At 47.0% G+C, this 16,708-nt stretch overlaps 1 protein-coding gene across 3 annotated transcripts in view; it reads right to left on the reverse strand.

The window, feature by feature from the left end:
- LOC119393713 (uncharacterized) overlaps positions 1-16,708 on the reverse strand; it is a 54,443-nt gene that overhangs the window by 19,844 nt on the left and 17,891 nt on the right. The gene's annotated exons all lie outside the window — the stretch shown is intronic.

Genomic DNA, 16,708 nt, shown 5'->3' on the forward strand with positions numbered 1-16,708 from the left:
AATCAACACTGGTACCCGGTATGCACTTCTTCAAAGCGTCGTCAATTAAGGAGAGAAACGGCACGGTGTGCGCTTTCTAGTAATGGGTAGCCGACGCCTGTGCTCATGCATATACTAACACGCACTGCGCTTCAGCAACACGGGAGGTAGAGGTTCGTAGCCTGCATGAGCCGCAAACGCGTGCGACCCGCTGGCCTCTGTCTCGCAGGCGCTGCTCTCCCTCCACCAAGGCACGCCATTCGCCCGTCGAAATCGCGTGCTTTCAGCAACGCGTATTGCAGCAGTTTTGTTAGTCGGTGCTCTCCCAATTGAAGCAGTCGGCGGCGGAGAAATCCCGTTGGTGCACGCGGAAGCTGCACTACTCCGATGAGCCGACGTACGCTAACACGAAGCCAAAGGCAAAGAACGTAACTGCGTCAAGGGTGCCTCGGCGACGCCAGAGCGGCCAGTCGACCAGGCTGCAGAAATTAGGCGCCTTTTCCTCTTCAAACCACTACCACCACCACCGCCTCTCTGGTATCGAAACGCTTTAACCACGACCTCCGATATCGCGTGCAATCTCGGAGTAAGCGCTAGTAAGTGTCGATCGTGAAGCATTACTTCTTTTCACATCTCACAGACGGCGGCACCGCCCCGCTCCGCCCGCCGCGAGAGAATGTGTGAAAGATATAAGGCACGTTCGCGCCGTGTCTAGCACCTTCCGAGTTAGTTTAGTCGGTAGGGCGTCGGGCGCTTGCCGTCGCGGCCGCAACGTCGTGGGTTCGATTCCCAGCGGGGTATCTCTTTCTTGTTTTTTTTCTCACCAGTTGGCGTCCATTTTATCAACGTCATATCCGTGACGGACGTACTTGGTGAACCCCGGCATAAAACACTTTCGTGTTAAAAAAAAATGACAGGCGCGTCGGAAGCAAATTGAACCTAACGCATACTATTCGCACCAACATACATTTACTCAAGCTATTTTTCTTAACTCTTTACTCATTATATTGTTTAACAGGGGATGTTCATAATGCTCGGTGCTCCGGCAACACTGGGCACGTCCGCCATTTTTTTTTTTTTTTGTTGGGCGTCGACGCGGAATTGTCTGCTAGCGTCTCCACAAGGAGAGGCTAAGCTGAAGTCGTTGGCGAAGCTTTCGGACCAAGAAAATGCGGCTGTCTCTTTCGTCATCCAGCTCCGAACGGTCAGCGGACCTCACTGTGCTGCCACAAATCAACGAGAACTCAATATCGGAGCTCTGCGCGCCTAAGAACTCATTCGAACGGCAACTGCAAGAGGCGCACCGCTTCGTAAAGCCAAACTGCAGTTCTCTAGTGGTGTGCGTTTTCGATCCGAGGTAGGCGTTCAGGAAAAGAGATTGCCCCGCCACGGTGGTCTAGTGGTTATGGCACTCGACTGCTGACCCGAAGGTCGCGGGATCGAATCCCGGCCGCGGCGGCTGCATTTTCGATGGAGGCGAAAATGTTTGAGGCCCGTGTACTTAGATTTAGGTGCACGTTAAAGAACCCCAGGTGGTCGAAATTTCCGGAGCCCTCCACTACGGCGTCTCTCATAATCAAATCGTGGTTTTGGGACGTTAAACCCCAGATATTATTATTATTATTCAGGAAAAGAGTTCGTTGCAGAGGAGGCGTGGCTGTCAACCTTCTAAAGTAACCTTGCGCACGCGTCATAAACACTCGACAGATATCGACACCACGTTGTTTCTGCGCGACATGTGCAACGCTGTGCTGCTTTCCTCAGCTCATTTCTTTAGCCACAAGTATCTCTACACCTTCCGCAGTGGCGTGTGTCACAGTTTTTTTTTCGAAATAAACAAGGCATGGACATGTGCATGAGCGGTGCGCCGCAAACCAAACAAAAATGATGATCGCACGTTTCAACTGTATACAGAGATGCGGCCCGAGTAATGCTCTTGTAGTGCTCACTGATTGGTTATAATGTTCTGTGGTCGTAATTACAGCGAGGATTTAGTGTTGTCGTTCTGGCTTTCTTGAACGCTATAGGCTCCCAAAGCAACGTCGAGCGGCGCCATTGCTCTTATCGAAACTAGGGGCATCCACGGCCACAACACTGCCGCCCACGCTTCCGCGCACGCGCAGAGCTCTCGGGTTGCATCTGTGGTGCGTGACAATAATTATTGTTAACCAGCAGTGCTCTGGGCCGAATGAAGAGCGCATGCGCGCACGTGTCCTTGCCGCCGCCGCTGGCAAATCCAGCGACAAACCGCCTTCGCGGGCAGCGTCTGCCCCCAGTAACGCGTAGCTCAGCCACACGATCTTCGCACCCTAGCTTGGGCTTGGATTTGCTATACGTGTACGTTTATTGGCATATCTTTTTAAAATATTGCGCGTTTTGATTTCGCATACCACGGAGGCGTGCATAACCACGCGCTACTGCGAACAGTATGCGAGGGCCCGCGATCAGCAGAAATGAGTGCGATCTTAGATCGCACCTTAGATCTACCTTAGATCTGCCTATAATCACTGTATATGCTCCTTTAGGTAGCAGAGTTGCGCATAGGTCCGGCTAGCAACCACAGCTATGCGGTGAAGTCGCACTCCGTTTTTGCAGGCGCCATGCCTACCGTGTCGCCGATAAACATGTCTGGCATGTCGACGGCCGGCGATAAACATTGGCTGTCGATGACTAATGTTAATTCAATTCGCTGCAGCGGCGGCGTCGAGAAATACAAAAATTGGCCCGAGCGTCAGCTTCTCCGCAATGCATGGTTGCTAGCGGCTCTGGAATACAGGTGCGCAACTCTGCTACCTAAAGGTAGCATATACAGTAACTCTAGATCTACCAAACAGCCCCGCCACGGTGGTCTAGTGGTTATGGCGCTCGACTGCTGACCCGAAGGTCGCGGGATCGAATCCCGGCCGGGGCGGCTGCATTTTCGGTGGAGGCGAAAATGTCTGAGGCCCGTGTACTTAGATTTAGGTGCACGTTAAAGAACCCCAGGTGGTCGAAATTTCCGGAGCCCTCCACTACGGCGTCTCTCATAATCATATCGTGGTTTTGGGACGTTAAACCCCAGATATTATTAGATCTACCAAACAAACAGCTCCATCTACAGTACGGCTCCGTAACTCTGCTCCGTCTTCGCAGCGCACGCTGACCGAAGCAAGCAAAAGAAAAATAAAAGAGGAAGGATAAGGGGGTGTAAAGCGAAAGGCATTCGTGGCATGCAGACTATGAACTTCAGCGCACGCTGCTTGCGAAGCTTGCAAAGAGGTGTCTATTAGAATTTTTGCGCCGATCGAGTCTCGAGTGGCGGCACTGATTTACCGCGGACGCGCGCTGCAGCGTCTGTGGCGCTACCTACACATGTTTATATACGTAAATCACTGCTTTCGTCGATCTGCAACACCGACAAGCTAATGTTGATCAACCAAACTCTCCTGCGCGTGTGCGACCTCAGCCGTCTCTTTTAAAATGCATATATCGTAATATATTGTTCTGCGAGTCTAGCTTATGTTGTAGGCGAGCAACTAAATTGTACAGAGAAATAAAAACTCAGGTTGAAGAGCGCTCTTGCGTGCGCCGATCATTTCCGAACCAATGCACAGTGCCGATCTTGTTGACGAAACAAGTTCGCGTCGGTACATTCGATAAAAAATAATGAATAAAAATAGTCTAAATTCGATAAATTCGATTAAAGATAGTGTTACCTTGTTCCCGGCATTGTCAGGGCTCCCTCGTCGCCTGAACAGCGAACGAAGCATTGGGAAGTGATCGCATAACGAAGCTAAAAAAACCAGTAACTAGCACCTCAAACGCTGCGATAAGCGACTGGTTTCGTTTCCGCGCCCAACAAAACATGGCGGATAGAGCTTATGAGATTGTCGACAGATGGCGCTGTACATTTTGAATGTGGATTGATGGTATTCAATGATCACGAAGACCACGTGGTCTTAATACAAGGCCAAAAAATACCGAGGGTAAGCGAGTACAAGTACCTTGGAGTATGGGTAAATGAGGGGGATAGATATATGGAGGTACAAGAGAAAGCATCGGCAGCAAAGGAAAAGAGGAATGCTGCAATTATGAAGCACAGAGCTTTATGGGGATACAATAGGTACGAGGTGCTTCGAGGGCTGTGGAAGAGTGTGATGGTCCCGGGGCTTATATTTGGGAACTCAGTGGTATGCATGACGTCAGAACAATCAGGAATGGATGTACAGTCGAAACCCGCGATAACGAAATCCCGAGGGAACGAAATTCTCACACAACGAAATATTTTCGGAGCACTGGCGAACGCCCATATGAGTCAATACATTTCGTAACTCGCGACTACGAAAGATATTCGTACCGCAGTCCCTCATTAACGAAATTTTTGAAACACGAGTGCGCAAATAATCTACTCTCCCAACATTAACTACCTTCGAAAACTGCTGAAATGCATTCATGCTTCACTTAAATTGTGCTAAACTATCGCTACAGCGCACTTGAGAAGAAGCCGCCATCATTGTTTACAAAAAAAGCATAAAGCTGGCGACAATGATGATGATGGCTTGCCAAAACACCTGCTCGTTATCGCGGCCTACGTAGCCAAATCCACATTCCTCATGGAGTTTCGTTCGTTGGCTTGGCTCTGTGCTTGGCTTTGTCGGCTTTGCGCGCACATGGTCGCGTGTGTGGAGCCATTTGTGAAGCGTTTGCTTGGTCGCTTGGTGCAACGTGAACTGTGTGTCGCAATTGCTTCGTCCGATTCCGCTGCCTGCGAAGATGCCGCCTCCAACGAAAAAGCGGAAGTTCATCACACTGGAAGATAAGGCTGCAATCATCAGTGAGGTGGAAAAGGGCAGGGAAAAAAATGGACATCGCCGAAGAATCCGGCGTTGCGTGCAGCTGACTGTCCACTATTCTGCGCTCATCCGCGCTGATCCAGCGGAGCCGGAAGAAGGTTCGGCTGTAGGCGCACTTGACGACGGTACTGGTGACAGCACAGAGCCGCCGTCACTGACCAGTGCATCGGGCGAACTTTGTGCCGTGGCAAACGAGATTCCCGATCGAGAGGCATGGAACTGCTGCATGGTAAGGCCCGCCAAAGCAAACTTACTGACGTTTGGACATAAAATGTGTCTTTTTTTTTTTGTAAATTTCACGTCTTTTCTGCCGCATTCTCGCGCCAACGAAATTACGCAAGAGCGAAATTTCGTGCTTTCCCCGCCGATTTCGTTATTGCGGGTTTCAACTGTAAAGCAAAGGACGGTGGGCCGCCTCGCGTTGGGCGCTCACGGGAAGACGACAAATGAGGCTGTAAAGGGTGATATGGGATGGACAGGCTTTGAGTGAGGGAAGCTCAGAGCAAAATGAGATTCGAAGAGAGGCTGAGGAAAATGAAGAAGAGTAGATGGGCAGATAAGGTTTTCAGATATTTGTATAGAAAAAGCGTTGACACGCAGTGGAGAAAAAGAACTAGGAGGCTCACCAGTAAATATACGGCTGGCAGTGCGGGCGATATGGCAACAAGGAGCATTAAGCGGAAGGTCAGAGAGGCGGAGAAGACTTATTGGATGACAGCGATGGAAAAGAAGCCGGCTCTGAGTAACTACCGAAAGGGAAAAAACGAAATAAGGAGAGAAAGAGTTATGTTTTTCCTTGTTCGTTTTCTCCTTGATGTGGATTGAAGTCCCGTCAAGGAGATGATCGACGTCGATGAAGCAGGAGGCAGGTTGGAGGTAATAAAAACTTGAAGGTATATTGTAGCGAAATATTTACAGTCATATGTACATCTTGCCGAAGCACACTGATGATAACATAGACATCAACAGCGTCTTACTCTTCTACTTAACTTTTCTTAAGTTAGAGCCTATAACACTGTTACTACATACAACGAACCGAGTCTCACTGTTCGACCACCAAGTGGTTACGGCCCATACAGAAGTTGCATCGTACGGAGTCTTACTGATCGATCAGTTAAGTGATTACAGCCTAGACTGAAGGGAAACGAATTCCGTCCAGTCTTAAGTACCTTGCGGTAAACAAAGAAAAGGGGAGGTGGCCACTGGTGGTCCGCCTCGGCATTCCCTTATCCAATCCGTTTATCCTCAGATTAAGCCACTCCCTACTGGGCTGTCCTTAATCTCGACAGCAGTGTCTTTACAGCGCATACAGGCGTTTTGGCACTCTTCCCATCATGGCTCTCTCTCTCCTTCCCACGCTCTCAGGGATTCTCACGGTCGAAATACATCTGTATCTTAGCCCTGGTGCGTTCACGCCGTTTTCCCATACGCATCGAGTTGAACTCGCGGGGCCAGTCGTTAAATGGTTCTGGGAAAGAAAAGGCGTTTGCGTGACCCTGCCTCCCACGCATTCGACCTTGCATTGTTGCGAAAGCTTGGGGTCACGCATACTGTCGCCTCGAGCGACGGCATAGAGCGGGGGATGTCCTCCTCATTTTCCCACACATTCGGGCCGCCGACCTCTGAGAACGGTCGCTTGACCGCAACCCATGCTGGCCATCGGGGTAGAGAAGCTTGCTCAAAGGAAGCCGTTTGCTTTCTCTTGATAATTGCCCAGCGAAAGACCAGGCAGGGGGAGAGCCGAGAAAGAAGCTTTGTACGACGTACCGTGCCGCGCCGTCCCGTCCCGTCTGCACAATCGACTTATGAGCGGCCAAAACCTAACAGAAAGGTTTCATGAAAATTCAAGGGGAAGCGCTTTACTGTTTGAAGCAAGGTCGGGCTGCCTTAGAACGCGTAGTTATAAAGCGAGATTCAGTAACGAAGAAGAACAATGTACATGCTGCGGGGGAACTAAGAAAACGATGGAACATGTACTGATTGAATGTGGCGATATTCACCAAGGTATACGTGTGGGCACGAGTCTACATGAAGCCTTGGGTTTTAGGGACAAAAATGGAAAGCTGAACACGTCCGCGATAGAAATAAGTAAGAGACGGTTAGAGTATTGGTGGCAGAAAAGTAGAGATAAAGTACAAAAATAAATAATGCGGAAAAATAAGGTCATTCTGCCTTAAGAGGCAGAGAGATGGACCGTGAATTTATATTTTTTTTTTGGTATAATAACATAGATTTAATCAATGTAGATAAGGTATTAGGACAACATGAAACAAGGAAGGTTTTTTTTTTCTTTTTTCTTCGAGCCTGGTGGCAGACATGTCACCGCCCCGTTATAAAGGGGACGCTCATAGCATCCATCCATCCATCCATACCCTATTACCCAACTTTTTAATTATTGACTGAAGACCCAAAGTGTAGATCGCAGAGTTCTAGACCAGCTTCAGACAAGGCTGGGTAGTATCGCAGATACATTTATCTTAGATACTATCTTAAATACTCTTTTAGTATAATGTATCAGTATCGTGATAACCTCGGAAGTTGGTGTACCAGTATCTACGTTTGCGATACATCGTATGAAGTATCGTGTATATTGATACAAGATACACCTTTGGCACATGTGACTGAGGCTTGGTAGCAATTTGGGGTGGTTCAAGTTTAATGCGAAAGATCACCAAATTTGCAATGAACAAACTCTAATGGCTAAAGAAGAAGACAGAAGAAATAGTAGATTATGAAAGGCAGGGAGGTTAACCAGTTTAGTGAAACCAGTTTGCTACCCTACACATGGGAACAGGGTGGGGGAGATTTAAAGATGGAGAGGAAAGAGAGAGAGAGAGAAAGATAGCACATGACACAGCACACACAGACTCAGCCGGTCACTCTTGCGTGGTACGCGAGATTACGGTCACAGCCACTTGTCCAAGTCCGTTTCTCTTAAAAACCTCAGAAGTGCCTTCGTCGCCTTTAGCTGCGATGTCTTCTGTCTACGACATGCAAGAATAGTTTCAACAGACATTTGTCTATTGTCAAGGTGCGCTTGAACGGACGCCAGTCACTGTCTCCCAACATTATATACCGGACAGTAGCACAGGATGTGGTGTAGCGTCTCCTCGCAACGACAGGCATCGCAAAGAGCGTTGTCGGCCATTCCAACGCGAAATGAATAGGATTTTGTAAATGCCACCCCTAGCCATGAGCGATAAGGCAGGGTGGCCTCTCTTCGGCGGAGTTCAGTTGGCATAAAGAGACGCATCAAAGAGGATAGATGGCGTTGACGATTGGTCCGGTTGGTTTGGCTGCTTGGTGGGCACCATAGAGCGAGTGTGATCTCCTGTGCAAGCCCTCCAAGACCGCTGGCAGCGTCAGACCTGGAAAGTGGTGTCGTATCTTCCTGTGTGCTTCGAAGAGCTGCCCGAGCGGCATTACCGGCGTGTTCGTTCCCTGTGACGCCGCAGTGACTTGACAGCCACTAAAACGTCACGTGGTTCCCTATCTCATGTGAAATATGGAGAAGACGTCCAATTTCGAGTACGGGCTGTTCGTATGACCCGCAACGCAGAGCAGATAGCACAGATTGTAGGGCTGCTTTTGAGTCACTGAAGATCGACCGTTGTTGATGATTGGACATGGGAGACAAGCCTTATCTGGAACAGCAATATAAATCGCTTCAAATTGAAGTACCTAGATTGAATTGTGCTAGATCTCTTCTACTATAACTACTAAATACCCGCTCCCATGCTGCGTAATATTATTCAAATTGCAAAAGCAGGCGTTAAACAATAAAGTTATCTTCATTAAATTGATTCGGTTGGCAGCGGCATCTTTGTCGCCGCTGCCCACACCTCTCTTAGCACGAGCATGCTGTTTGAAGTAACATTATTAAAGAAAAACTTTTTGCTAAATTATATCATGGCAGCTTAGAGCACTGCACAGGCCCGTTTTTACGGCCCGGGCCCGGCGCGGGCCCGGCCCGCGCCCGGGCGTACATGACCGAACACAGCCCGAGCCCGGCCCGCGCCCGTCGTTCCAAGCCCGGGCCCGACCCGGGCCCGGGCGTACATGACCGAACCCAGCCCGAGCCCGGCCCGAGCACGTCGTTCCCAGCCCAGGCCCGGCCCGGGCCCGGGCGTTCATTACTAAACTTATCCAGGGCGCGCGTGTTCATGACCAGGCCCGGACCGGGCCCGCTAGAGGATATTAGTTGTTGATGATGATTATTAATGATGCCTTGCGCGTTGTAGCGGGCATACGGACGGAAAATCCGGTGTGTATATGCATCGAAATGTTGCTTTGCCCGCGGTGGTAGCTCAGCGGTTAAGCTGTTCGCTGTTAAGTCCTAGGACGCGGGTGCGATTGCCGCGGCCACGGCGGCCGCAATTTTATGGGGGCGAAATGGAAGAACACCCGTCTATATACTTATCTTTAGGTGCACGTTAGAGAACGTTCATTCATCTGTATATATATATATATATATATATATATATATATATATATATATATATATAATATATATATATATATATATATATATATATATATATATATATATATATTATATTATATATATATATATATATATATATATACAGATGAATTCCTGAGCATACAGCATAAAATAAACGCACCAGTATAGATATTATATATCTATACTGATGAAAAAATAGCACTTCAACTGTTTTTCTATTTTTATTGCTAAGCTTTACTAAGAGCCAGCTCTTTGCACGTGTCACTGCAGCTTGGCCCAGTATACCTTAGACCACCATGCAATACATAACGTTCGCGTGTGCTCGAAGGCCCGACTTACGCCTTTTAGTGAGCGGGCTCAAGCCCGGGCCCGGCCCGGGCCCGCACTTTCAAGCCCGAGCCCAGCCCGGGCCCGCCGGGAAACGCTTCGGACGGCCCGGCCCGGGCATTCGGGTCGGCCCGGGCCCGTGCAGTGCTCTATGGCAGCTTTCGCACAAGTGCATATGCATTAGCTTTAAGAGCCCAGTAATCTTCCACTATACACTAAATCCGGTATATTTTCTATCTTCAGGTTTCATTCTTCCATTTTACTATTTGAAAGCATCGGCACTTTAGATAGAGCGTAATTAGGTTCTCATTAAACCTGCATGGAAGATTTCGGCATAATAAGAAAGACATGGTGAATATTTTATACGTCATTTTCAGACGCCACAGATGAATACCTGTTGCAGTTTTAGGCATTGCGTGGCAGTACTAGCGTGATTAGATGTCTGTTTTAAAAACCTAGGAGCCGAATTCACAAAGCATTTCGTTCGTATGAGCTCTCTGCAATCGACCTGCCGTTTTCATTAGCATCATCCACATGATAGGCTGACGTTTTCTCTCAAGAAGAAATGAAGCGCAAGAGGTCTATTGAATACGGCTCTGTTTGCAATGGAAGTGATATTGTATCTATGTATCAGACTATCAGCGTATAGTATGTTCTGTGTTCTTTAATTTTTTACTTGATTGACTAGCCGTAGAAACTTAGCGGCTAAGATGTCCCACTGCTAAGCTCGACGACGCGGGTTCCACTCCCGCCCACGGTGGCCGCATTTTGATGGGGGACAAATGCAAGCACAACCGTGCCCTTTTTGATTTAGGTGCTTGTCCCATATATGCCCAGTGTCCCACATCTAGGACACTTCTTTGATACGCTTTAAAATCGCTACTTTAGCTGAAGACGAGCGCCACGTGCACTGAATAAAGCAGGTCTCTGCCCAAACGTGTGCTAGCCTGCACATTGCTTGCCCTTAATACTGCCACGTACACACTGCTTCATCCGGGTGAACGCGTACTCTGTTCCACAGAGGCCATGGAGCCGAAGAAAATTTAAGTTATGACCCTTTCTTCTTCCTTGAATAATTGCGATACTTTTTTGACCCGCTCGTAGGGGCTGAGAGGTTAACTGGGGACAGTTGCATTGTTCGAATCTTTGGGGCTCATTAGTTACAACGCCGTAAACCAAGCCGTCCTATATTTAGGACACTGGGCAAATAAGGTGTCAGGGGGCGATGTGAGTGAAATTTTACAGCCGTAGTGACTGAAGAAGAAAGTAGTGATGAAAACGACACCGACATGGCTCACTTGTTTGGAAGCGTCCTTCAAGCGGAAATTGTGGACCTGGACAACGGGTCCTCGTCCTGTGAGGAATATGATGGTAGTGAGACGGACGAAAAAGTTCACAAATACAGCACTCAATGGACCAGGCGGGACACGAATGCAAAGTTACGCCAGAGTGAGTGGTCGCACGATTAAGATGATGAAAGTTTTTTCTCTAATCCGGCAAGAGCCCTCGAGAAATTCTTTGAGAGCGACGTCATGACACGTGTTGTGCAGGAAAGTAACATATACGCGGATGAACAAATGCCATGGGAGGAAAAAAGTGGTACTCTTCTCTGTTTGCCTGCCTTCTCGACGCATCTGTGAACAACGCTGTGCAGCCGTATAGGAAACAGAATGGGAACATTGAGCGGCTTTAGTTTCGGATGTCGATCGCACTGGCCTATCTCAAGAAATACGGATGCAAGCCGTTCCGCGGAAAATCCCGCCAGTCCTCCATACAGGCACAAAGTCGTTCTGACCGCACTGACTATATTGTTGCCCTAATTCCAAATAGACAAGGTGCTCTCACTGCCACGAGAAAACAACTCGGTGCACAAAGAGCGACGTTGGTGTGCACGTGAAATGCTTCAAGCTTTACCACACCAGTACATAGCAGCCCATATGCCCAGTGTCCTACATGTAGGACGGCCTGGAAAATAGTGTTTCCCTTGCCTGAGCGTAAATAAAAATTTTGTACATTTTGTGGAGGGTACAAGTGCCTTATTTCTGAAGAAAATATTTGTTTTTTCAATTCTTCTAAGTTTGGGCATACATGGGTTAAGAACCCCGGTGGTCAAAATTAACCCGGAGCATCCCGCTAGTGGCCCGTGTACCGTGCCATGTCAGTGCACGTTAAAGGAGTTCTGACACCAATTGTCGATATAATAATAATTGTTCGGGTTTAACGTCTCAAACCACGATATGATTATGACACGACCAATAAATTCTAAGCGCACAAATAAAGGAGGACAAAGAACACGTATGACACACAGGCGCTAACTTTCAACACTTTATTGAAGCCAGGGGAACAGAATATATAAGGGTACACGTGACCTTGCATGACGCCGGCGCTGCAGGCGCAAAATACGACACCATCAATGACTTCCTTCAGGTAACCCAGTTATTTCAAAGATAGAGCAATCGACGGCTTGACCACACATTTATCTCCTCAACTATCTATCTTTCCCGCCTCAATTATCTCCCGCGCGAGTTTACTTTAGCTTCTTGTTATCAATGTGCATTTTTGAAACATTGGTAAGCACTTCTTTTCCACACGGTGATCTGCATTACGGTCAGCACCGGAAACACCAGGATCATCACAACCGTCACACCTTCTGCATTTCGACAATGTTCACACCTAACATTTCGACAATGTTCCCTGAGGCGATCATTTACACACCTCACGCTTTTTCCTACATAGGTTTTGCCACATGAAATAGGCAAGCTGTACACGACAGATTCCGCACAGTCAATGAACTTCTATATTTTGAAGTTTCTCAGGAGCAGAAAGCACTACTTTGACATGGGCCTTCTGCCCTATCTTTTTTAAACGATGTGACCCGTTTAAGCGTATGGGGGAAATTTCAGCCTAGCAAATGCTCTTCGGTATTGTAAAACAAGGATGCTATTAGTGACGAAGTATTACTTGGTGAGGTTAGCTCGACGAAGTGTACATGACTTCGAAGCAAACAACGCAAATTTTTTTAACTTCAGATACGTACATTTATCCTAACAATGACCAGACTTGTGCACATTACTGAAGAAAAGTACCGTCACGCGCGCCAACTGGGTGGCAACGGGCCAAGAGACCATCGCCAATTTATCGGCCTACCGCTGCAACGGAGCCCGCGTGTCGCGGCCGCAGCTGATTTCGTTCGCTCGAACCACGGCTGAGGGCAGCATCAGGCAGCATTCTCGCGGCGGGCGAATGCGCTAGTCACGTGGTTCTTTTTGTATTGCGCGGGCTTTCTTTGCGGCTTGGAAAAAATTGTATACGTGAGACTTTCCTTATCGCAAATAATAGAATTGGGGTTTCTGAAGACGCTCTCGAACTTTGCAAGCCGCATTTCTTGCCTACAGTCAATATATAGCAATCTAATTAAATATTCCTAATTAACGAATTAGTTAGTTACCAAACAAAAAATTTTCCGTAGTGCGCAAGGTGACTGTCAGTAATTTGCAAGTGATTTCACTCGCCTGCCTCTAATCTTGTATTTTGTAACCCTTGGCTAAAAATAGCTGGGACACCCGGTGTGTGTATATATATATATATATATATATATATATATATATATATATATATATATATATATATATATATATATATATATATATATATATATATATATATATGCTGTGGCATAAATAACGAGGGTGAAGGTAAATCGAGGCGCAGAAATGGGTACCTAACCTTCGTGCCTCAAATTTTCGTCAGAGGTTATTTTAGAGATGCACGCTAGCGTATGCAATTTCAAACTGCAACTTGAAACTTGAGACTAAAATTTGAGGCGTGTAAATTTCTAATCAATTACAGGGAGAAGGAATCGCATTGCAGGGATCGTTACTCCATAAAAGAAGTAATTGTAGCATTAGAAAATTACAGTGAAATGTAATCGATTAAAAGTAATCCATTGCTTGTAACACCGTTATGTACAAGTCTGAGAATGACCGAATTGGCATCATTAGTGATTACATGGGATTATACGAGTAACAGATCTTTATCGCTAGATCTGTGATGTCGGTCAGAGCCGATATTCTTTCGTCTCAACATGATTAAATAAACAGTATGCGATACCACGTCAACTGCGTGTACTCGCTGTGTAGCTCTGTCAACAAGCCAATGGAAACGCTGACGAGGACGAAAACGGCTTTCTGAAGGTGCTTAACCTCCCAAACTGACGCCTAGGTTTTGTGTGTGAGCCAATACAGAAAGTTCCTGCTTCTTTATTTAGACTGCATTCACTGTTCTTAACTGCAAGTGTCAATGCGCATTCCGCATTTTTGCACATTACTTCTCTTTGTTTCTGTTTTGAACAACCTGCTGTATATCTTCTAATTATGCCAATGATGGTTTGATTTTTAAAGTTGCGTTTTATTTTATTATGACAAGCTGAGTCTTCCAGAATTTCGCGCAACCATGTGTTGTTGACAGGGAGTCTTTCACGGTTGGATAAATGATATGAGTGATGACGATGTCGAACCAAATTTGATGTACGAAAGAGTCGTTCCATTTCACCCTTGTATATCTCTAAATGTCGTAACGGCTCCTTTCGTCTCTTGCAAGTCAGATGTTCGTTATGATGGAGATCAAGATTGCACTGGCGAAGATCTTGTCCAAGTTTACTGTAGAATCTACGCGGATGATAGAAGAGCTGCAGATGACGTTTTACATTGCTCTCAAAGCCAACGGAGAACTGCCTGTGCCGTTCCGCAAGCGGAAGAAACCGTGAATAAAAACAGTCGGATCGTTTTTATAAAATTGAAGATACGTCAACTGATGAAAAACAACACTAGATGCAGTCAATGGGCTCGGAATCTTTCCTATTAGGTTAAGCCTTATACTGCACGCTGCTTAGTTAGCACCTCCCAACGCTGATAAATCACACCGTAAGCAGGACAGTGGAAAGGAAACTACGAAGTAATTGAAGTAGCGACTGTGTCATTGCTAAAGACAAAACACCTATACGTTATAGTTAAGGCTGTACAGCAAAAGCCACCTGTCGTCAATATTTTTAAATGTTTTAGAAAGGCGCTTGATTTTCCCGTAGCTGTGCATAGTCGCTTCTAACGTCACATCTTATCTTATTTAGTTCGTTCTTTTTTTATCTCTCGGGTTTCGCTCTAATGCACACCATAGAAATGAGTCGCGGCTTCATTTATCCACCAGAAAGCTGAAAATAAATAAAAAGTCCTGTGAAATCGGCTTTCTCAGCCCGGAAGCGGAAATAAGGCTTATTTATGTGGCTTTTGCGGCCCTTGCGCGCGTGTCATCTGATAAGATGCGCAGAAATAAAAGATCTCTTCGATGTGGCTTCACTTTCTGGAGCAGTTAGGAAGAGTGCCGTGCATGTCGTGCAAGTGTAGTGCGGCAAATGTGGGCCTCGTGGCCACTGCAAATCGAGAAGAAAACGGTAGCAATCCGTGTCTACCTGGTCTGTGTCTACCTGCAGCGCATCACAAGCATGAAGACGTACCAACTATCCCCTACTGCCTGCTGCTTACACGAGTTGTAGCAAGGCAGAACTTCGTTGTAGCTAGGTTGTCCGTAGAGTGGGCTGGCAGCTTGTCGCGTTCACTCTTTCGCTTGGCTTCTTTCCGCAGACCCGCTTGATTACGATAGTTGTCTTCATTTTTAATAATATCTCAGGTTTAAGGCTCGAAACCTCGATATGATTATGAGAGACGCCATAGTGGAGGGCTCCGGAAATTGAGACCACCTGGGTTACATTAACGTGCACCTAAATCTAAGTACACGGGTCTCTAACACTTTCGCCTCCAACGAAAATTCAGCAGCCACGGCCGGGATTCGATCCCGCGACCTTCGGGTCAGCAGTCGAGCGCCATAACCACTAGACCACCGTGGCGGGGCCTCAATGTATAAATCAAATGCGTTGTTGAAACTATCACTGCTATCAAGGTAGAAGTATGACGTCCTTAGTTCAAATGAGCGCTTTGCACGAAAACTACGAACTAACAATGTGCTGCAGTAGAAAATTCACATGGCAGCGAATAACAAGACCCGTGGCTGTCCTAGCGCTGGGGTCGACGGAAGGTAGCGCACAGCTAGATGGCGCGAACAGGCAGTTTTGCATGCGCACGCGTGGTCCGTAAACTTTTGTGGTCGACTGTACAGTTGGCATATTTTTTTTTTTTTTTTGTCATATGTCCCCTTGTTGGACTCGCTGGTGGGTGAACGGCATTCTCATCAAACAATCTAAAATATTGAAAGGATATCCGAACCCCTAGTCTGTCCAAAAAGAGGATGTCCATATGCAACACTTCAGTATTTCAAAAGAGAAAGACTCCTTTCCGCTGTGGACCTGAAAGGCGTGGGCTCGATGCCGGCTGCGGCGGTCGCATTTAGATAGAGGCGAGAAGGTAGAGGCCCAAGTACTTAAAATAGCGTGCACGTTAAAGGACCCCAGGTGGTCGAAAGTTCCGGAGCATTCCCCAACGGCGTGCCTCAATCATATCATGGTTTCATCACGTAAAACCCCCGAAGACTCCGCTACAAGGTTTGACGACGTTTATGACACAGCTGAAAAAAAAAATCACGGCATTCAGCGTTTCCCTATCTCCAAGTACAAAGGCAACGGTGGCACGCTGCGCCATTTGCGGAAAAGCGCTATATTTCCGATTTTGATTTCCTGCACCAAGCAGCGCCAAAATATTTAAAATAAAATTGCCCCGGAACAGCTCCGAGCCACGCGAGTACTATCGCCAAAGGTGCTAACTCATCCCTCAGTTTTACAGTGAAGTCGACCCTATATGTAAATAAATACAAAGGACTACATGGCTTTAGCTTCATTTTCTGGATACTGGGAGTCGCTGTAGTTGTAGACTATTGCGTGCGTCATTCAGACCTGCGTTCTGCATGCTGCATTCAAGTGCGTCAATGCGACCATCGGAAACTTATGAGGAGCGCATCGCAAATGTTCCCATGAGAAGCCTACGCGCAGCACGTCATCCTGCTATGAAAAAGAAAAAAGAAAAGATACCACTTTAGGTTATCTTTTATTTTTTTATTTCAGATCAACTCATGTCCAAAAAAACTGCGTATACATAATTTT

Source organism: Rhipicephalus sanguineus, chromosome 1 (genome assembly GCF_013339695.2).
Source record: "Rhipicephalus sanguineus isolate Rsan-2018 chromosome 1, BIME_Rsan_1.4, whole genome shotgun sequence".
NCBI lineage: Eukaryota > Metazoa > Arthropoda > Arachnida > Ixodida > Ixodidae > Rhipicephalus > Rhipicephalus sanguineus.